The 22,454-nt window shown below is 44.4% G+C and overlaps 1 pseudogene across 1 annotated transcript in view; it reads right to left on the reverse strand.

Annotated features, from left to right (window-relative positions):
* Positions 1-9,850: 9,850 nt before the first annotated feature.
* LOC149362999 (uncharacterized) overlaps positions 9,851-22,454 on the reverse strand; it is a 43,703-nt pseudogene continuing 31,099 nt past the window's right edge. The window contains exons 6-10 of the transcript XR_016288216.1: positions 20,801-21,030; positions 18,934-19,012; positions 16,391-16,775; positions 11,425-11,571; positions 9,851-10,183 (exon numbers count right to left, since the gene is read on the reverse strand). The product of XR_016288216.1 is annotated as an uncharacterized LOC149362999 (transcript). The remainder of the gene's footprint in view (positions 10,184-11,424; positions 11,572-16,390; positions 16,776-18,933; positions 19,013-20,800; positions 21,031-22,454) is intronic.

Genomic DNA, 22,454 nt, shown 5'->3' on the forward strand with positions numbered 1-22,454 from the left:
CACTGTGCTTGCTCGTTTTCGCTGAGAGTTTTTGAAAAAACGTAGCCCTTATTTCGTAGGCGGTCAAGTAATTTGAATCACCGTATTAGCTTTTCTACACTCGTTAAAGCGTGCTTCGCCAAATGTACTATAGACGCATATTGCTCTAGAACGATGTAGCAAATACCCTTAAGACAAATTCATCCGAACAGTACATACCACACGTTATCATGCCGTCATGGATAAAAGTGTTGCGTTTGCGACTAAAACATCGTGCGCGCCCACTGTTTTCTTTTGCAAAAAAATAAACTAGAGATGTTTTGGCAGAGCAAAACAATCAATATCAGCCAGATATATTCATAAGCTGTCGCGCGTGTCTGCCACAGCGTTATTCAAATTAGTTTGCGATATTCTACAGAGGGTTCGTCATGTCACACGTTTGCTTCATGCCACGGCCGAAAAAAATAGCACAAAGTGAGGCATTTTAACGTGGCGCACTTAGCATTAGTGGCATTTTTAGTACTTTTCGTCACATCGCCACCCTGGTAGCTTTCTACAGCCGGCTTGCCGCGGAAAATTACATGCTCCAAGAACAAATGATGCTTGTCGGATGTAATGATGATTCCCTACAATTTCAGTGTTGGAAGTAAACACCTCACTGCAATGCCGAAGAAGTTATTAACTGATACCGGCCAATAAAGCCGCAAATTATCACATGGAACCTGTTTTAGAACGTCCGCTACGAACAAGGCGGCAGTCACGCAAGCAGAAAATTATACTTCGAAAAACCTATTTCATTTTAAACTGCTCCGTCTCCACTGAAACATCCTGCCTTGATAACGCTGAGACTCTCGTAGAATAGGAGGGAAATGCATTTTTTACACATTCAAACGTCCAGTCATGACGCTCATCGTACTCTACATGCGTGCGAAGCACTGATCTGTGAGATCGGTAAAAAAAAGAAGACCAATCCAGGCAAAAGAACGAAGTGGCTTGCTTACACGGCCCGGCTGTCCATGAAGAAAATGCTGCTCACGTTCACACACGAAGCTATGATAAAAAGATATGCTAATAAAAGGGTCAATAATTCCAGAATATCTCGTCGATTTCTGTTGGCAACTTAGGAACGGGCTACAGGTACCCTCTGAATATTTGTATCGGCCTCCATTGGTTGTTATATCAGCAAGAAAATTCCATTTGTATAACCTGAACTATTGAAACGCGAAATCTTGGAGCTGAACTGAATTAAAATGCTCGCCATAACTGTGTGAGAAACGTTGAAAGATATCAGAACGGATTCTTCAACAGAAACCTAATTAACCTTTGTCACATTTTCTACAGTATACGGAAACATCAAAGACCAAACCCACGGCAAGTATAAAGGCCAATATTTTGTTTTAGTAAACTTCATTTACGGGTTTCTCGGTTCATCGTCATCCCGGCATTCCTACGGGAATGGTAGAGAAGCTGTCAGTTTGCAGTAACTGGATGAGAAAGATCATTCAATAATTATTGCAGAGCAGAATACAGTGCCCTTTTGAAAGACACGCAACCGCTAGGTTTAAGTCACACATGGTTAGGAATACTACATTAAGCAAGTGTCCAATGAATATAACTTATCACTACGCTCCTTGAAAGCATATCAATTATAGCGCATGCTACATGTCCCATCGATCTTGCATCATGGTTTAAGCAAACAAATATATGGTGCCTGAGGCAAACAGTGAAAATTTTGCCATAACTGCGAATCATTTTATTTCCTGATAATTAACGAAAAGGGCTCAGATTAAGTTAAGGATAACGCAGCAGCATATACAAAGAAAAATGTTAACTGTAACGTTAAGACACCGCAATCGGGCAGAGTGGGTAAGTGAACAAACGCGACTTAATTACATGTTAGTTGAAATCAAGAGGAAGAAATTGGCTCTTCTAGTGCATGTAATGTGAAGGCAAGATAACTGCTGGTCCTTGAGGGTGACGGAGTGGATTACAAGAGAAGGTGAGCCTAGCAGGGAGCGGCAGAAAGTTAGGTGGGCGAATCAGATTAAGAAGATGGCGGGGATAGGGGGGCCTCAACTGGCAAAAGACAGGGTTAATTCGAAGCACATTGTAGATGTCTTTGCCTGGAGTGGGCGTAGTCAGGCTGATGATGATGATGATGGTTATAACGGGATTAAATGCCTTTGGCCTGTTCCCTTTTTGCGTGATTATTTTGCGACCGAGTAAAGATATTTTTCGTCTTCGGGCGCTGTTGCAGCTTTGTAAAATTCATCATTTTCACCCACCGAGATAGAGTCATTGGTCGAATCGACAGAGTTCAGAGTGATCAAGCACCCAAATGCGAAGAAACAGTTACAACACGTCGCTAGGTCACACGCTGTTGAGTGGCTAATAACACTGGTACACTCTGAATTGACGAGCGGTTATTGCGTGAAATTAGGACCAGCTGCGCGGAGTGAGTATTACACTGGGTAGAAACTTGTTTTGTAAGCGCTGGCTTAACCAGACATGACATGTCTGGCAGTAAACGGAACCGTGTGCAATCTTTTCTCAAACTTTAAAAATTTCATGCTTTAGTGCTGTGCTCAGTACTGGTCCAAATTAAAAGAAAAATAAACAAATTTGGTTCAAAGCGAAGCTTATAGCACTTCCAAAGCACCTCCAATGGATGAAGTCACAAAGTGAACTCAATCTCAAGACGATATTCATCCCGATACACCTAGTCTTCAGTGTTTTGATAGACTTTCTCGAAATAATCTAATAATATAATAAAGAGTTCAGTTAGAGTCTGTAATGGAGCCCTACGTGCCGGGTCTTTTTTTTTCTTCTCCCCTATTGAATGCCTTTCGTTCTTTAAATGCTTGTGCAGAACTAACTTAGTATCTATTTCGCGCCACGTGTGTTCACTGAAAAGGAAAGCACTGCGGGTCAGCAACTCCGCAGGTGCAAAGGATTCCGACGACTATCCTGTTCAATAATTTTCTTTGCGTCCGGGATAATTGCATGTCACATTGCTTTTCGGTGCGCTAAGATAAGGCTCTAAACCTAATTTTCTTCCAGGCATTTATAAGCTGATGTCTCTGGACGATACGGTGTCATTTTGAAGAATTTATTTGCGAGCTCTTCGGTATAGAGAATCAGAAAACAAGGACGGTGCAACTCACGAAAAGACGCAGCTGCATAGCTCGTCTGCACAGACAGGCACTTGCGACTTATATAAGGAAACAGAGTCCTCGATTCAGCCATCGCGCTCTGCGAGGAACTGCAGGTCTTCCTCCTGGCAGCATCATTTAGCTCCCAAACAGTGAGTAGGTGTGAAACTTACATTATGAGTGGTCACGGCCCCTAAGCTGGCGGTGCTTCCGAAACTGCCGTTCTGTTCTTTTACCGTAGCAATCATGCCTTAGAGACTAAACAAATAGCAGCTCTATGGCTTCTCCTTTCTTAAACGTGCTTTTTGAACATTGCACGGATTTCTGTTTGGGGAACTGAATATATTAGACGTCTCTGAATTATCTAACTACACAGAAGTTAATCACTATGAACTGCCGCGTACGAATCAAAGATGTTGTTCTGCAATGCGACTTCCCTTCGACTGGTCTCATCAGTAGACGATTTCCACATTCTTTCGATTGCTCTATATTTAAAAGTATTGGTCTGTCGTGCGATTTTGTCGGCAGAAGTGCCGAAATTACGGATTTTGCAGTGTAAACTTTCGTGACGCTCGTGAATATGACATAAAATGAGGGACGCATTAAAAGCGCATTTCAGTCATGAGGGCAGTGTAAAGAATGCGTGTAGCACTGATGATTGGAGCCACATTTTTTTTTGTGTGCGTGAGCGAGAACTTCCTAGTTGAAATCAACTAGAGTCAGATTTAAAGAAAAATCTTGCACATGTGTGGCATTCAATCTTTAAGGATACGGTTTAAGAAAGGTTACAACGTGCAGGAACTTAGCCACATATTTTTCACCCTACAGCAGACACAGAAATAAGGTATTTTTTGGCAGGCGTATGCTTTTCTCTAAGTCGAAGGAAACACTGGTGCAAACCTCGAAGTGCCGTCATTGAGACAGCTCGGGTACTTGCAAGGGAACCAGCGTACAGACTACTTTGTCTTCAATGTGACTGCATATGTAACAGTATTTTTCTAGCACCTGCTAGCTGCTTTTCTTGGCGGTTGACTTTAAAGTGATATATATATATATATATATATATATATATATATATATATATATATATATATATATATATATATATATATATATATATATATATAATGAGTTTTTATCAACTGAGGCTTTTGAAGTTATGCTCATGTGCAGTTTAAAGAGTTTTTGGTATTGTATTGGGCAGAACAAGGAAGTAATTTTTAAAAGCCCGTGGGAAGATGATAAAAAAGTTTTTCTCTTTTCTTTTGCAGGTGCTTTACAAGACAGCTATGAATTTGAAGACTATTCTCATCGGCTTCACCATTTTTGCCTTGGTGCTGTCAGGTAAACCGTACAAATAGCTAAACTTTTTATTTAGCTTTCAACTCCGTCCACAAGTTGCTTCCTCTGCATGGTTTACAAAAGTTTCTAGATTTTGAGCAAATATTACCCTTCATGGATTCACTCTTGTTTGAAGCAGCCGCTGTAGTTACTCTGAAGGCACTAAAACCTAGAAAGCAGACGCATATTCTGTATTCATCATCAAAGAACCCACACAGGGGTTTGACAGTACAAATTACTTTCTGGTTTTTGGTACAACTATGCAGAACGAACTCTAATACACTCCAGATAACTATGCATGCGTAGTCCTACCAGGATTTTTTGAAAACGGCGAGATGACCTTGACGTACGAGCTGGCAGTACCTGATTTAAATTGTGAAAATGCGGAATGATCATGAAGTGTTCACTACTTTAGACAGCACGCAGTCAAGCTAAAAATAGAAGAGAACAATGACTGCGACATTGGCCTTGGACGAGGATTCAAAAAGCAAAGCCCTTTTGTTCAGTTTGCGAAATTATGAAAATAGTTATGAATACAATAACTGTTAAGGCCGTCCCCAACAGCATCATTGACTATCAATATGATAAAGAGGAAGGACACGGCGACCGTCTAGCATTGAAACCATCGAGGAGCAATGTATCACTCTAAGTGGTCGGCGCTGTGCAACAAATTTTTTCTTTCATATTTACAGAGGCAGTGCCCACCGCTGCCGAAGCTGAGCCGAACGCAAGGGCAGAAGCGGAAGAAGCCCAACGCGTTGACGAAGGACCGCAGGAGGCGGAAGGAAGAATTGGCTCGAACTGCGTTGCTACACTCTGCGGTGGCACAATGGGTTAGCGCGTTCAGGACCTCCCTGTACACACTGCAAGCAGCACCGAACTTGTACCAGCTCTTCTCTTAACATACGTGCGCCAACCAGAGATCTTTCTAATAGCATGTTCAACGTCAGGGCTCTGAAAACTCGTGATGATGAATACTGAAGTAAATAAACACGGTTACTACAGGTGCAAAATGTCTTCCTGGTACAAAATTCTCATGCAGCTAGGTTGGATTTTTTTAGGCCTGCGCTGAGGGGGCTAAGAAAACGAAACTTCTTCACTAATCGTACTTGTGGCTCGAAGCATGTACTCCCACATAATCTTGTATAGCTCCCAATTAGCTACAAAAATTCCTGAGAACGTGGGCAGTTGCAGCGCTACTACGTCGGTAGTTACATTCCTCTTTGCATGACACAGATAGTTTTGTCGTCAAGGCGTTATAATTATATTACTGAATTTTAAACTCCACATTTCGTGCATCGCTTCATGAAAACTCACTTTAGGCGCTGCGGTTCTTTGAATAGTGGTACTCGACTTGGCCATGCACTTCAGCGGAAGAATGAAGGCGTGTTCGCTGGAGGGCTAATATCCACCAGCCTTCCTTTTTCCATCTTTATCAAGCATTGAAGAGTGAGCAGTGCCCATGTTAGCTTACGGGAACACTGCACAGGGCCATCAATCTTAAATTCTCTCTCTTCTGTCTAGGTGTTCCAAAACATGAATATTATCGACGAGAAATAACTGTTTCGCAAATTTGTTTCTTAGCTCGCAGCATGTGTTAGCCATAAAAAAGACGAAAATTAATATCTTGCTATACGCGTCCAGTAAAATGTTATGTTACCAGTTAAAGACGCGGTAAATAGCAGTAAATAAATATCCAGCCACAGGGTGAAGCCCTCAAATCTGCAAAAAGTTTTCCATTTAACTGTGCCGTTCAGCTAAAACACAATGTCGATTGGTGGCAACTAGGATCAAAAAGGTCAAAAAGGAGCCGAGAACAGTGACTGAACTACAGTCCACATACATTTCATTGATATAGTCATTAACGCTGACAATGAAATCAATGCTTACTTGAAGTTTGGGTAAACTTCAGCAAGCGGCTGGAAAGTCTTTTCTTTTCCAGCCTGAGACCCTGCTAATCCGAGTCCCGACTCTGGCACACTTCTATGCGCGTAGTATTTGACGCTTCAGCGCTGCTTCTGGCCCTATTTCATGAATACCACTTGGCATTTCAGTTATTAGAGGACATTCCACGTACGTTCCCGGTTACGGCCCGGTATGGCGCTGGTTAACGTCGGGCTGCACGAAATTCATATACATTCTAAAGTAAGTGCGGAATTTAGTGTTCATCTCAACCACCGAAATTCACCATACTACACGCGCCGCTTCACATATTACCCATGGATGTTGCTCCGCGGCCACACCATCTGCAAAAGGGCATCGTCCCAGGATGTTAGCGCAATGGCGACAGAGAATAAAACCCGCTCACTTAAAATGTCACTGTATAATTTTATTTCCCTCTTATTTAGTGCGTTTTGAATATACAACATTTGTGCGAGGAGTCGGTCCTTGCACTTCTATGCCTGAATGCCGTCTTTGTTACAGGGGCGCTACCGAAAATCTCGTTGTTTCCATGTCCGCTGCCACGGGTCTACAGGAAAAAAGGAAGTCAGCAGTTGACTGGAATTTCGTGTATTTTTGTACCACTGAAACCCGTACCCTCGACCTCAAGTTCTTACTTTAGCGATGTCCCGAGTGTCGGGGAATGTGCGTGCGAAGTTGTTAGAACAGAACGCTTACCTACTTTGTGCGTATACCCAACCATTCTGGACAACAGCATTTTACAACGGAAAAAGTTTATGAGTTCAATTCTACCAAAAATTTTAAGCCTTTGCTATAATAATTCTTATATCCAGAGATCTCCATCGGCAGGCTAGCATTTTTATCATTAACGTTTTTTTTTCTATCGTAAAGAGGCTTCTCATTGCTTTTCTATCCCAGTCTTATCTGCTCGATGCGATCGATCGATATAGTAAAAAGAAAGTTACTGCTACAATTCGGTAGATTGAATTATTACCTTGAAAATTTTATACCGGTACCTTACAGTCTCCTAATATTCAAAATTTTTTTTCAAGAATGTTGGACATTATGGTCCTCCTCATATTCGTTTCACATCAGAAAGAAAGAAAGTCACACAAGGTCCATAAAATTGCCACCTTCCCAACGTGACGCTGTGCTTGAGTTGTATTTCAGGTCGGTAAGAGCAGCCTTGGTCTCACAAGGGCTACTGCTGGCGGTGTTAGAGACAGCCACTTGCTGGTGCTGTGCTCCATTGATGATTCGTTGTATTATACACCAGCAGTGGTATGATTACTCCCCGCTATCTCTGAATGCGAAATGCGAGGCCAGCGCCAAATTTGCAAATCTGAGCAGCTTGAAAATTTGGAATTCAACCCACCCCCTCAACTGCAAAGGGAATAAGGAGGAACATGAGCACATCACACGCACGAAAATAATTCAGTGCGGTCATAAGCTTCATATGCGAATGTAGCGCTCAGTGAGTGATACCACTTCATTCTAAGGGGGATCACCTAAGGCTCGTGCTCCGTACCATAGATATAGTATTGAATACCTGAGCAGAGGGTAAGGTACTTGTACCATGTGAACAAATTACAACATGCTCGGTTGTCACAATAGCGATCAATAAAGGCACTTTACGGCATTGCTCTTTGAAACGCCAAAATTGCAGAAATACCAAACTATTCACTTCTGATCCTGAAAGCAACACCTTTAAATTTCATAAAAATAAGAATATTTAAATTATTTTGTAAACCGTATATATTTGTTAGTTTACAACAAATATGGGGAATAGCAAAAATGATGCCTTCAGAGGAGGAGGCAGGCAGGAAGCGATTTGACCTATGTACAGAAATACATGACATATGGCATGAATAGGTATTACCCCATGATGATAGGCAATAATTAAGGTGACTTAATGAAAGCATAGTACAGGGATAAGAGTTTCTGCGTTCTATTCCTCATTTTCTTTCACGTGATTGCGAGTGCCCTACCTATTGGTCAAACCTTGTCTATGCAGAGGACATGGACTAAGATGGCGGTTGATGTTTTGCTTTTGTGAAACACTGCGAAGGTTTCCTTCTACTTAACGACACGATAGTAATAAATGTAAAACTTCAAGCAATGATGTAAATAGTCAAAGGGGCTATCATTCGCTCGGCGAACTACCACGCCACCTAGTCTGACGAATGCGCTGAAGTAGGTCCATTTCTCAAAAGAAATTAAAAGACACCACAAGCCGTGTGATGCATCATGAGGTCACAATGGGTGGAAGCGGAAGGATAAGAAAATAACAAGCATGTGTAAAAGCGAGCAGGAGGGAGGCAAGAAACATTAGATACTTTAGAGACCTGAGAAAAGAATTTCTTGTTTCATTCCAGCACCTTTTAACAATCTTTGCTTTTAAGAGTTGAGTATATTGGACACCAAAAGCTTAACGTTGAAAAGAGCAAGATTGGTTTCGGTGGACATGGATCTATTAACGTTAAGTCGAAAGAAAATTCAGCATACGAGAGTTTCAATGTCTCCACTATGGCTGCGTGTAGAACCAAATTTTGACATTAGTCAGCGCAACGCCTCATTTCTTGAGGATGCCTAGAGAGCAATTCATTCATTATTACAGCGCAACGACAGCACTAAACAAGAGCGGGACACAACGTATTACTTCAGAGGAAATTTGAAAAGGGAATTCACACTGCATACTAGAAAGTACTTATCTAGGTTGAGCGCTCTGTTGCTGCTCGTTTCTCTGATTTATAGAAAATGGGAACCTTAATCATTCGAGCTAAACGAGGTTGCGCAATATTTACGCCAGACTAATGACCACCCAGGAAGAGGTTGCAAAGGGTTATGGCAGATTGTCCAGGGTGAAAAGTATAGAGTGAACAAATTAACGTAGATTGAGCGACGAGGGTTCATCAAAAACAGTAAATGCGTTTGGAATCCAGGACACCGCTGTGAAAACGAAAAGAATTGAATAAACATACAAGAGGCAAAGATGACCACCACAGCAAGGAATCGAAGCAAGCGCATGAAAATCTGTTGGACTTGCCCCAAAAATGCAGCAAAAAATATTAACTTGTTGGTTGGTTTGTCTATGGGGTTTAACGTCCCAAAGCGACTGAGGCTATGAGAGACGCCGTAGTGGAGGGCTCCGGAAACTTCGACCACCTGGGGTTCTTTAACGTGCACTGACATCGCACCGTAATCGATGTAAATATGAAATATTTAAATATTTAGTTCCGTTTCAGTTCAGTGCAGGCCGCTTGTAGAGTGTTTTGCAGGTTGAATCGTTGCAAGGAAAGAATACGAAACAAGGGGATAACCTAGAACTCTTAATAAATCAAGTCACTAACGTTGGCGTTCTGAAGAAATTTCGTTTCGCGCGCATGTTCACATATCATTCGTTTCTATTATAGAGGCCAAAAGAGCGCCTCCGTAATGCTCCCGCGGCGTTATTGAGAGCATGACGATAATGGTAGTCACAAGTGGCGACATCTATTCAGGTCCTCATGCAGCTCTTCGTGCCGGCACGGAATGTGGTCTCCGATGGCTCCCCAGACACGCATGAGTATTGCACAGCGGTCGTCAGGGTTGCCGGTGCCCATGGGTCCTCCGCGCGCACAGCCCAAGTCGCAGTGCTGGAGGAATAAGAGCAGCCTGGGTGCAAGGAGGAGCCCCGGAAGGCGCTCCTTGCTGCTGCCCGGTAGCCGCTGCCAGGTGAGGTAGGCAAGCCGGGCTGCCATTGAGCGCGTGAGCGACAGGCCGGTCATCGATGACTCATCCAGTGGTGCCACGGGACGTTCATGGGAGAACTGAAAGATGCGGGCAAAATGAAGAGGGTAAGGGTCAAGGTGCAACCTTCGGGAAATAGTTGACGACATTAAACGACCTCTGGAAAAGAAAGGTTAAACCTATGTAGATTACTTAGGAATCTCGCGAGCTTAAATTATGTGCACGTAGGGTTACGTATCTTCAGACTGCGCCTGTACAGTCTTTGTCAGAAATATACAGCCCAAGAGGTTTGCTTCCAAGCCGTGTAGCGGTGCTCTTAAGCACTTTGACAGACCTAAGCTTGGGAGGGTTGAGTACTTAAGTTCCTCCCGTATTTGTGAGATTAGAATCCCTGAGTATGCAAGTGGAGCCGAGCCGCAGAGCTCGGAAGCAGACCGCTTGGGCTGTATACCTTTGACAAAGAGTGCGTGTCAGATATAATCGCACGTGCTCCCCTTGGATACAAATTTCTCGCGAAGACACAGTAAACAGAAATAAAGTCAAGAACTTACATTTTAGTTAGTCCCTGAAAAAATTATTCATCTTCAAAAAGGACGCTTTCGTAAAATTTGTTTTGTTCTGGGCCCACTTCACAACGTACGCTGTTCTCCTGCGTAGTAGCGTAAGAGCAATATTACACTCCTTAAAACAGTTTGAGAAGAAAAACTGAACAGACAGCGATCAAGATAACATCCAACGATATTCTGCTCGCCGTAAGGGGATGTTGCCCTCACGCAGAAGGGGCGAAATGCGTCATCTTTCAGACGCTAAGATAATCGCAAGACGCCACGTCGGAGAAATATATTTCTGCGTTTAGTGACGTTAGTTTTCTTTGCATTGTTTCTTGCATTTTGTTGCTAAATACCACGTTCGTTGAAGGGCCAGTACAGGGCAACGGGTCAATACCTTTTGGGGAGCCGTTTTTGGCAGCCATTGTTTGTATGCATCTCGCGATTATGCTTGCACGTGTTACTTGCATCTTGCCTGCTGCCCTGCAATGTAGGAGCCAAGGGGAATGTCAAGCTACTATTCCTGGATTCTTCCCCTCGATTTCACAATGTGTACATGAGAAAAATAAACTGAACTGAATTGAATTGAACTTCTTGTTCAAGAAACTATCGCTCATACCTTTTTTCAAGCTCGAACTGAAGTGAACTGAATTGAACTTCAAGTTCAGGAAACTGTCGCTCATACCTTTTTTCAAGCTCACTCTCACTCACTTTCATGCGTGTGGCTTTCATTATTTTGATTCATTGTTCCGAACCGACAGCCCCATTGTCACCTTTTGTGCGGACGCCTGGACGCAGTAGGCGGTGTTGAAGTCGGCAGCGACCTGCGTCTCCCAGAAGGCGATCCACCTGCGCCTCTCACTTTCTGCCTCGTAGCTTCCTCCCGATGCCAGTTCTTGCACGGCGCCTTGAGCCAGTAACTGACGCAGGGAGGTAGAATGTTAGTGGTCGTTAGCATTTTTTACCGCAATAGTAGTGTTTAGGCATTTTAGTGTTTATTTAGCTCAAAACACTTCTCCAAAAGCATTGGCTGAGGGCCACGAAGTTTGTAGTGAAACTGAGCAGGCGCACACTTGCTGCCAAGTTTTCTCAAAGAAATCAGCGCGCTGGGCGTACCTTGAACAAACACGGCAATACAGCAGGTCTTCACAAAATCAATTACCTCTATATGAGATTTTCATGATGAAACTAAACTTGTTAACCGGGATTATTGATCGTTTTCGATCAGTCCTCTATAAGCGACTAGTCCCTCTCACCACTTCCAAAACTTGTTCGGGGACAATGTGTTGACATCGCCGTTTCCTGCTCGCATAACATTTAATCTAGAAAGGCGTTTAGAACTTCGGCCCTGGCATGCTTCATGCTACTGAAACAGGCACGCAGAAGACTTGTTCCTCCGTACGCAATATTGAGAAACATAAATATACATCTAATACAGACCAAAGGAAAGTGAGCATACGCGCATTCAAACGAACTCCCCTGGGCGCGAGTTGAAGGCTGTAGTGATTTAGTTTTGTTACAATAGTGAAAAAAGAGTAAAAGTTTACCAAGACGCGTATAGTTTTCAAACGACAGTAGCCAGTTCCTGTGTCGGAGATACTCAAGGAACAATGCTACGTCCGAAGAACCATGAAAAGCGTTGTCAGCAGAGCAGACGACTACTTGCACTATAAAATCGAGCAGGCTTGAGCCATATGGAACACGGATCTAGCCCACGTCATAGATAACATCAAAATCCTCCGAAACCAAGCTGCTCCTTTATTTTTTTTTCCAGATTACTCACGTTCCACTACCGTGACGTCTTAAAGTGCGTGTTCGACTTGATAACCTTTCCTATCGTCGTAGACGTGCTCGATTAAAACTTTTTTCGAAAACTTATCACCATCCATTGCTTCATGACGATTTTTTTCACTCACCCTCAGCAGTTTTCTGACGCCGTGACCATGCTTGCAATATGCAACGCATTACATCTCACACTTCAACTTCGGCTAAGTCTTTCATTCCCAAAATTATTATTGACTGAAATCGACTGCTTTGTTCAATCGCAACTAAAATCAACCCTTCGTTATTTCATTAATTAAAAAAATGAAATCGATGTGTAATTTTCATCAGTTCTGTTTTGTTCACCGTAATGCCTTTGATTTGTTTTTCGTATAGTTATTATGTAGCCGTTATGTTCATTTTGCGTGCTGTTTTTCCGCCACACTCTGATACTTGTTGTCTGTTATTTCTGTTTTCCTAGTTTTGTTCACTGATCAATTTGTTATGATACTCCCTGTCATGTTCGCATTTTTCCCACCTCAAATACCGTCCTAATGAAACCTTTTATGGGTTTCTGGAATTATAAAATGTAAAAAAATTTGACACTGGCTCAGCGGTGGTTAAGCCTGGATATACAAGCGAAAAGTTTCAGTTACGCTTGGTTTAACGTGATGGCTGTCGCAGTTGGCGCACAATGCACTGGGAGCACCACGATCACAGTGGAGGCGTTCGGCCGTCCACATACTGCTTGTACGGAGGCGGAGGAGGAGACGCGCCTGTAGTGAATAGGGTGTTGTCTTAGAAGGTTGCTTTGGAAACATGCACTGTGGTGTCCATTCCTTTCGGATGTACACGAAGATATGAGAGACAGGCATTTCTTTTCCTTAAAACCAATTTTCATTTCATTTCATTTCCCTTAGGGCCCTTACGGCGCGGTTCGGGTATCCACCGAGATATGAAATGGACACGCATCGTTTCCTTTCATTAAAACCAATTTTCTTTTCATTTTCCTTCACTTACGGCATGGTTCGGGTGTTCACCGCGATATGAGAGTTTCCTCGCGCACGGTTTGTCTTTTATTTATTTTTATTTCAGATATTTTATTTTTTCATTTTTATGCTTAATGCTTATTTTTATTCCTTTTTTATTACGGAGTCGGCGGCCTCCTGCGCTGCGCGTGACTTCACTCGGTTTCGCGCATGCGCAGAATATGGCTTTTGCAGCATACCCGGAATACGCGAAGCTCGGCTCCGACCCTCGTAGTGAAGTTTTTAGCTTCAAAATCCACTGTACTACGAACTTCACAACAACTACCAGCACAGGAAAGGAATTGCGTCATTGGATGCCACCCGCACAGGTGCGGTGCCAGAAAACCACAGAAGCTATGGAATACTCAGAGTTGCCCCTTGAGAGTAAGATAGTTTTGTCGGCGCCACTTTCGAGTATACAGCCGAGAAGCTAGTTCGCAGTGCTTATCTCGAGACACTAGCAACTGGACAAAGTTAAGGGCGGACGACAAGCGATAGATTGCACGGCCATACCTCAACCAGGCCGTACCAAACTGCTTGCTTCTTACAGCGCGTTCGCCGCTTACAGACGTCGACAGCCCGCGAGCTGATCCTCGCCCTCGTCCATATTACATAAGATGTTGACAATCCGGGGAGCTGTTTCACCATTAAGTACAAGAGAGTATGCCCCAACCTAATTTCTCGTGCTATACATTTGTTCTCCTCTGCTGCCTGCGTCTGCCTTTCGCTTATTCTGTTTGCTTTCTAGCTGGTTTAATGTCTCTCTGAGACGTGCAGATATCTCTTCTAATTTTTCCTCAGGTAAGTTTTCCATTCCAGTTTTCAATCGCAGTGCCACATTCTACACTATCGGCTTTCCCGACAAGTGGTGCGGCTTTTGCGTTAAAGGGACACTGAGGACAAATTGAAGTTGGCTGGTATCGAAAAAATACCCGCTCCTAAACACAAAAACGTCACTTGTTCTGAAAACAAACCTCTGTTAAGGTAGAAAACAGTAAAAACTAAGATCCAAGCAAGGACGCCACTGGCCAATCTCGCAAGTATAAGCGTGAAGGTGAAATAGGAGAAAAGACACCCCAGATCTCTGAGACTTCAAAAGGTTCATGAAGGTTACGCGTTTGATCGATATTGAGGCATATAAGTTTTTTTTTTTTTTGAAAGCCCTAGTGCAATTTTATCACAAGAGGAAGACGGAAACAGAAACCCTGAATGTTAGAAATCATAGAAAACTTGCAATTGTCGGCGCAACAGGCAGCCAGCTGAGTTTCGGTATGATTTGGGGCGCTTCGCGAATACGCGTTCTGCGTGCCCGCATAGTTTTGTCGGGCGCCTCAATTTACAAGGGAGGAGCAGCACAGGACTTCCAAGTGCCAAGTGCCTTGGTAAGTGCTCTTCGGACGAAGTTCGTGCATCGGCACGCAAATGCGACAAGGAAAAATATCTGTGTATAGCCTATGCTAAACGCGCCTACACGTTCACAAACGCGCCGATCGGTGTGTTCGCATCGTCAACTACCCAGACGCTGGCCTGCATCACCAGACCTACGAGGCCTATTATTACACAGTTTAAATATGACCGCATGTACCAATCGCTATACATCAGTCCTGACGGTGGCTCGGCAGAGACAGCAACGCTGCCGACTCTTCGGCGCTAAGACTTTCTTCCCAGACTCGCTGCCTCAGCTCCGAAAAGCGTCACACGCTCTTTGGGGTTGATGTTGCTGAATGTAGGCCGCAGTTCATTGTGAGAACTTCGTTGGCAGAATCAGGATCGGGATCCATTGTAACGCTGGAGCTAACGTAAACAAAGCGACGACGGCTGATTGAGGCCTTCGACGCCGGGTGCCGGCAGTAGTTTTCATTTCAGGTGCTGCTGGGCGGAAGCGAAGCACTCGTCGCCAGCAGAGTCCTCGTTTCTGTTTTGCATGCTTTACGTCGCTCTTCTCCTATTTCATTATCAGAGATTCTCTAGTTTGAATCGTAGCGGAGGAAAAAGTTTTTCAACTTGGAATCCAAATCTCCTAGCAATAAATGCACCTTTTGCAGCCGGACAAGCGACAACAAAGTCACGAAATGTCGAGCTCCCAGATCTTATTAGTAAAAAAATTTGATAGCGTTGTCCGCAGTGCCTCTTTAACGTTTTCTAGGATTCGCTTGCATATACTTTCATGCACACGTACACACATGCCTAGAAACAGACGTGCGAAGTAGCACGCTTTCGTTGGTTTCGCGTCATGGCATACCACAACGAATACGTAAGCCGCTATCGGAAGGCTACGGATACTCAGAGCAGAATCAAGCCCGGAGTCACGATATTTTTGTCCGGCTTTTAGGGAACGTTTCGGTGATATAAATTGCGCGATACTGAATAATGCAACAAACTGCAAGTAATACAGTCTGCACGGCGTTCATAAGCAAAGTCGTCGTTAAAAATTCAGAAGCGACGTTTTCAGATTTTCTCTTTATTACGTGTTTCCGTTAATGTGCACGTCATAGCCGACAAAGTCACTACTGCATGTGCACGTCATAGCCGACAAAGTCACTACTGCATGGGAAGCGAGCGTTAATTTTATTTACAAATGTAGCGACTCCCAAGTGTCTCGCACACAGCGAAGTTAATAAGATCCAGAAGTGGACAGTTGGGGACCTCCCCGGTGGAGAAAAACGCACACCGTGAGCCAGAAGACAACGTCAGCGACTTGATTGATATGAACTTTGAACGTGCCTTGGCGTAGCCTGCACGACAAGCTGCAGCTAAATTTCTGAATTCGGACGAAGATTCCACGGCCGCAATGCCCACATGAGCATTGCACATTTAAGATTGCAAAACCCATTTCTTACTAATGAATAGCCCTGCGCATTAGTAATAGTATTGCGGTGTAAATTCTGCCTGAAATTTTCATTGCGACCACCTCTGGCTGTTTCGTTGAGCGTCTCGCCTCATTGCTCACCTGCCCGAGCGTGGCGCAGTTGTACAGCTCGACGCCATCGTCGTAGAGATACGGCGGCCGGAAGCGGCGGAACAACCTGCTGGGACTGTCCCCGGCGCGCTTCAAAGCTTCAAAGGCGGCCTGCACCAGCGGAGGCTGGACGTGGCGGATCCGGAGCTCGGTGAGCCAAACGTAAAGGAAGCCTTGATTCAGGACATCCGCACCGGCGTAGTAGTAGATCGATTCTCCCGACCGGGCCGATGGGGGATACTCTACAGCTGGGCCCAGGGTCGTCCTGTTCTGTTCTTAAACGGTGCGGGTTTCGTGATGGACGACAGAGTCCCCATGATAGTGGCGACCATGGCGGCCACCTTGAGAAGCCGCTCGACCGGAACTCTGTACTCCGCTGTGACGGGAGAGTAGCATGCACATCTAGGATGAGCCTTTCTCCTTACCGTCGCTTTGCTCTGAACGGGCAATAATTGGGGCTCAAACGCGAAGTTGACGGCGACACAGCTGAGCCCTTGAAACGGAGCATAATGTGGAATCTCCTTCGTTCTTTGTTTAACCGCTTGTATTAGACCTCATTTTAGAAATCTTAATGCTAGGCATTAATGAAAGTGTGGAACGAGTTTCGCACGAACACCATAATTTTCTCTCAGCTGTTAAGAAGTCGAAAAGCTTTTTAATGGACCTTGCTTGAAGCTTGTTTTGTTTTTCTTTTTTAATGTTGCTGGACCGAGGAAGCATTTGCAACTCGCTGTTGCCCTGACAGTCAGCCACTGTGTGCTTTGGTGCTTGCTCTTAAATTTTTTAAAAATATTTTTACACAGCTGAGGCTTCAGGGTTAACAAAAAGTAGGAACTGATGGCTGCTTCATGGAGTAAATATAAAAGGCGATATGAGCAAAAATATCATCAAATCACGGAACATTCTAAACAGTTGCAGAGAGCAGTAGCATATTTCGGTAATCCTCCATACTGGCACAAACTGCTCCATTCTGAGCGATCAGGGTGCCTTTGGAGCAGAAACGCCATTCAGTACATTGCAAAAGTACTACTACAGTTTTTTAATGGAGTATTTTTTCACTCGCATATGGGAGTATTTTTAAACTTCACGCCAAAGCTGCCAATACGGAGCATTTGCGCAAGCATTGCGCCCAAGTTGGCGTCCTCTTCTCGAAATGACTTTGCTCCCCTGCGAGGGTTCTCGCGGTTTCATAACAACGACATTTAACCCTGTAGGTGCAAGCGATAGCATCGTTCGAAAAGATGACACCCATTCGTCTTATTTTAGTTCGGACATAGGGTGACTCCTCCTCCCAGCCCGGACTATTGGCAGGTGCCCGTCTGTACCTTTCATTGAATCTCTGCCATCGCCGCTGGAAATCACTGCCTTCAGGGTCTGTCTGAAGGTACCGCGGGGACATGTTCTGAATGATTCCGTGCAGCCAGTAGTGCAGCGGACACAACTATCTGCAGGACCGGGCAGTTTCCACCTCGGCACGGCACTGCTGAATAGCCCAGAACACCGTAAGGGAGCAATGAATTTTTTGTTGCGAAGCAATACTACTTTCGCTACCACCTCAGCCCGTGCCGTGCCGCGGCCGCATAGCCACGCTTGACCTTTCGCGTGACCTCGCTGCGTGACGTCATACCATCTGTGTAAAAACGGGGCCCCATCTCACGCCGTCGCCTTGCGCGGGGCATAGCCACGGCCTGACTCCCGCTCCTCTCACCAGGGGCGCTGCGCGCTATGTTACGTCATACCATATGCTTATAAACGGGGCCCCATCTCACGCCGTTGCCTTGCGTGGCGCCTAGCCACGGCCGCGGCCTGACTGCGCTCTTCTCGCCAAGCCCATGAGATGCCGCCTCCAGCCTATACGCTTCGGCATGTTGTAAAGAGAAAGCATCAGCGCGCTACGGAGACAGAAGAAGAACGAGAAAACCGGCAGCAGAACCACGTATTGCTTCGCAATTACCAGGCTTAACCAAGCTATGCCACAGCCAATTTTTTATTGCTCATCTAAAGATCAGCGTGACCACTTCCGTAACTTAGAATAGTGATGTTGGTATAATAAGTAAAATGGTACAACTATGTTTCAGGTTGTTTATTAACCTATTTTCATACTGGATACGTTTCTTTTTGAGGTATTTAGTCCGATTCTCAAACTTTTGAGTCAGATTTTTTGTTTTGTAAGCAACATATATTACGTTTTGCCTGGCTATAATTCAAAATATAATTGTACCAGATGCGTTATGATCTGCGGCAGTAGAGAAATTTGTTTTAATAATGGCTGATAAAAACTTATTGACACTTCAGTAGACCCTGCCTGTTTTCGCGCTGCAAGGAAAGAGTTAAATAGAATGCTCTCAGGAATGGCAGACCTGAAGCCGGTATAGTGAAGTCGACCAAAGCCCTGTTGGAATTTCCTTCTAAGGAACGCCATCAAAGTGGTTTTAGCGCGCAAAATATGGTCGTTTTCCAGTACCGATATGCGTTCTTTGAATGCGCTTTTGCTTAGGGGCGCACTGTTTTCAGATGCCAAAGTGGACACTCACGATCATCGATGTTCATCACGCCACCAGGAAAAAGTAGAGCCTGGTCACCTATTTTCTGACACACTTCCTCCCCGGTAATCTGAAACATACAAATATTGTGAGCTAGCGACAATTATGTAAATCGTCCAAGAAAGAAGGATTCCTACGACATCCTTCGCGAGCGAAAATGTAATCGCTTATTCATAATACACATCCCGATAAATTAATGCAGGGTAAAAATGATTGATTTCTCATGCCTGTATAGAGCAGCACCGCTGGTACCAGCTGGTTGCACAAACTAGATCTCAAAGCTCACGGCAGGCATTCAAGGGGGCCTTTGTGGCTTATGTGCGGATGCACTGCACCGGAATGCAAGGAGAAAAATCGAAACGCAAGGCGTCTTGGCTCGTTTACGGTAAAACTACCCGTCTAAGCGTCTGTATTCTCTGAAAGATAGGAAGCGCATAATGTTTAGTTGAAAGCATCAGCGCAAACGCAGGAATTTGTGAGGCTGAAAACTGTATTAAGTAAGCATTCGACCTACTGATAAACAGCAAGGCATCTTTGGTAATCTAGACTATATGACAAAAGGGGGACGCAAAAAAAAAAAGAATTCCATAGACACGGCGCTACTGTAATTCTCCTTCTTGGTCCGGCGCGTTTTGGGCTCTCGACAAGACTATATAGACCAACTTTAAAGCCTTCTCCGCCCACTTCCATCATGGCGTCTGCACTGAATTTTAACTCGAGTGATTGAAGTGTGCTGATCAATAAGCAGTCGTGTAAATAAGTGCTTAAAACTATTCGCGACAAAGATGGGCGTCTGTTTTCAATGTCTATAAAGGAGTGGCTACATTCAATGTATGATCTCTATAAAGACAACTCGACATTTGTGAAAAGCATAAGTTCCGTTGCGCGGAAGCTCAGCAGTTAAAAGTGGCGTCTATTTGTTTTGAGACATCACACTTAACTCGCCTATAAACTAGCACCCGCCTTGTAGCACACATCGAATGTTTCTCAACTTCATAATTAAAAAGCTTCTGAAAATTTCCCTACCGCAAAGACCTTTGATAGCCTACATGTGTTCGAAAACTGCGTAACTTAGAGTATAATTCAGGTAGCAAATGTGCAAAAACAATCATGCTGCCGTGAGAAGCATACATGAAGTGGGAAGGAAGAATAAGATGCACTTTCTAAGCCGTAGTTGATCATCGACCAAGGCACACAGAATGAGTGGTATCTTCATAAAGGCAACATTCCTGCTACGACAGGCAATACGGGGAACGCAAAACGACGATCGAATTACTGCAATTACGTTGTGCTATTACAACGACGCAAAGAATATGCCCGTCGTCGAAAGCGAAAAGTTCATGTCCCTTTCTTAGCAGTTAATATTTTTCACACAGCGTTCACGCAAAAATTCATAGCGCTTACTCTTTCTTCGTAATGCGCGTAATCAGCGCAACCTTTACAGCACGTGCGTGAACGCAAATGTGCTGCGCACCGTTGTTCGCACGTCGTTCGGTATTCAGTGCGGCCTATACAGTCGCGCTCTTGACCGCAAGCGGGGAACAGGAGCGTTATGCAGCAGAGTAGCATCGCCTCCTTCTGTGTTAGGAGACAAAGGCAACCCGTGCGGCAACGGGTCCAGGTGTAACCATCTCTGAAGTCGCTATGACGTGGAGGCACAACCGGTGTATCATGTGGCGGCTCCACGAACCTTCCTTTTTTTTGTGGTACAGGAGGGCGCTCATAGCAGCTGGTACGTGAATCTCACACCTCAGAGCTGAGAAAACGCGATGCCTTAAAAGTCATAGCATATGGTGCTGCGGTCACGCTACAAAACAGCGTTGTCAGTTATAGTATACATTTCTTACGCTTAACTCACCTCACGAAAGTCCTTTGTTCCGTTCAGTACCCGGTTCATCACACCTATCACAGCCCTCTTAGGAGCGAGCAGGAGGAGAGTAAGGTGCCACGACAGTTGGCGTCTCATCACTAAGGGATCGCCGCTGGAGAAGTTCCCAATCAACGCCAGGGCACGCCGGTTGGCGTGCACCTCGTCATATAGCTCAAAAGGTGACCGGCCATATTCCACCAACAGCGTTTTCCAACGATCTGCAGGAAAGAGGGGGTTAAATGAGAATCTCCTAGCAGCACATCGCCTCCAATTTTAAAAAGCAGACGGGACTGAATTTTGCAATGATGTACGTATACAACGCACGGACGAAAGAACAGGTCCCCTTCTCTCCTTCCTTGCTGGCTGTGTTCCCGAAGTAATAAACGTTTTTGTCTTTAAATTTTGTCCATTAGCTTGAAGATTTGCATGATCATTAAAGTCGTGAACTCTGAAGCAGATGCTGTTTCTACGCTTGATCATTTTACGACGACCGCTCACAGGAGTTTCTCCGCTATAAGCAACATCACCGTTGCCGTCGCACTCGTATGCCGCTGGCGAAAAATGCGTTCACCTCGTCGTCATTCACATTATTATCTGGATGTGTCCGGTAATAGGCGATCTGTATAATAGGACAGGTGGGGCAATGTGGCCCGCTTTGGTCTGTCCCATGCTCAAATTGAGCGGCCACTCTTGTTGTGTACGGCACAGGGTAACGTTGCTGCGTTCGCTGGAACTGCTTACTTTGTTCCGATGCTGAGAATTAAGCCAGAGTGCCTTCTTTGGAACGGAACCTGCCAGCCCAACCCTCCCTTATCAGCAGTGTGGTAGAAAGAGCGAATTTTCATTGCGTGCGTAGTGCTTATCATTTTTTTTGTTCGCACCAGTAGTTTTTAAATCTGTTTCTTTAAGACAATAACCAGCTGTAATAAGAGTGATGTTCTATTATGCCCGCCAGCTATCAGCGTTCAATAGATTTTGCTATTTTGCAGCCTATAGTGAACAGTACGATTGAAGATATATTCTGAACTTATGCGTCATTAAGTATACCGAAAATAATAAAGGACCAAGAACACTTCCTTGAAGAACGCCATATGTAAATTAACTAAGAGGTGAAGAGTTACTGTAAAGAGGGAGTTGCTTGTGGAAAGTTGTAACGTTTCAGATCCAGGAGAAAGTCTAAAATAAAGAATTCTAGTTTAGCGATGAGATCCTGCCACAAAGTTGCATACAAGTTCGTCCTAACTCTCACACACTATCAATCTGAGCAGTGTTCACTTTATCTGAAAATGTTTCCTGCTTTAACTCACAAGATCTTTCTCTGGAAGCCGGGTATGCAAGCACATCGTTTTTAAGGGCGCCTGCGTGTGCCTGGAGCGTCGCAAGAGGGTGGTCTGCAAGGAAACGGTGCCGTGTTCACAGGCTGTTATCAAGAAAGAATGCACGACACCGCATTGCTGAGGTCAGTGCACTTGCCATTGCTGCATTTCGTGCTAAAGGGCTTGAAGGTAGTTCAATTGCATTGAAGTTTTGTCCTATAAAATGCTCAACACAATGCTACAGAAACGTTTGATTTCGGTCTCCCCATCTGCTTCTCTTTACCGTCTTCTACGTGCTCTTGAGCTTTTCTATGATGCAATCTACA

Source organism: Amblyomma mixtum, chromosome 2 (assembly GCF_055824585.1).
Source record: "Amblyomma mixtum isolate Tamu chromosome 2, ASM5582458v1, whole genome shotgun sequence".
Classification (NCBI taxonomy): domain Eukaryota; kingdom Metazoa; phylum Arthropoda; class Arachnida; order Ixodida; family Ixodidae; genus Amblyomma; species Amblyomma mixtum.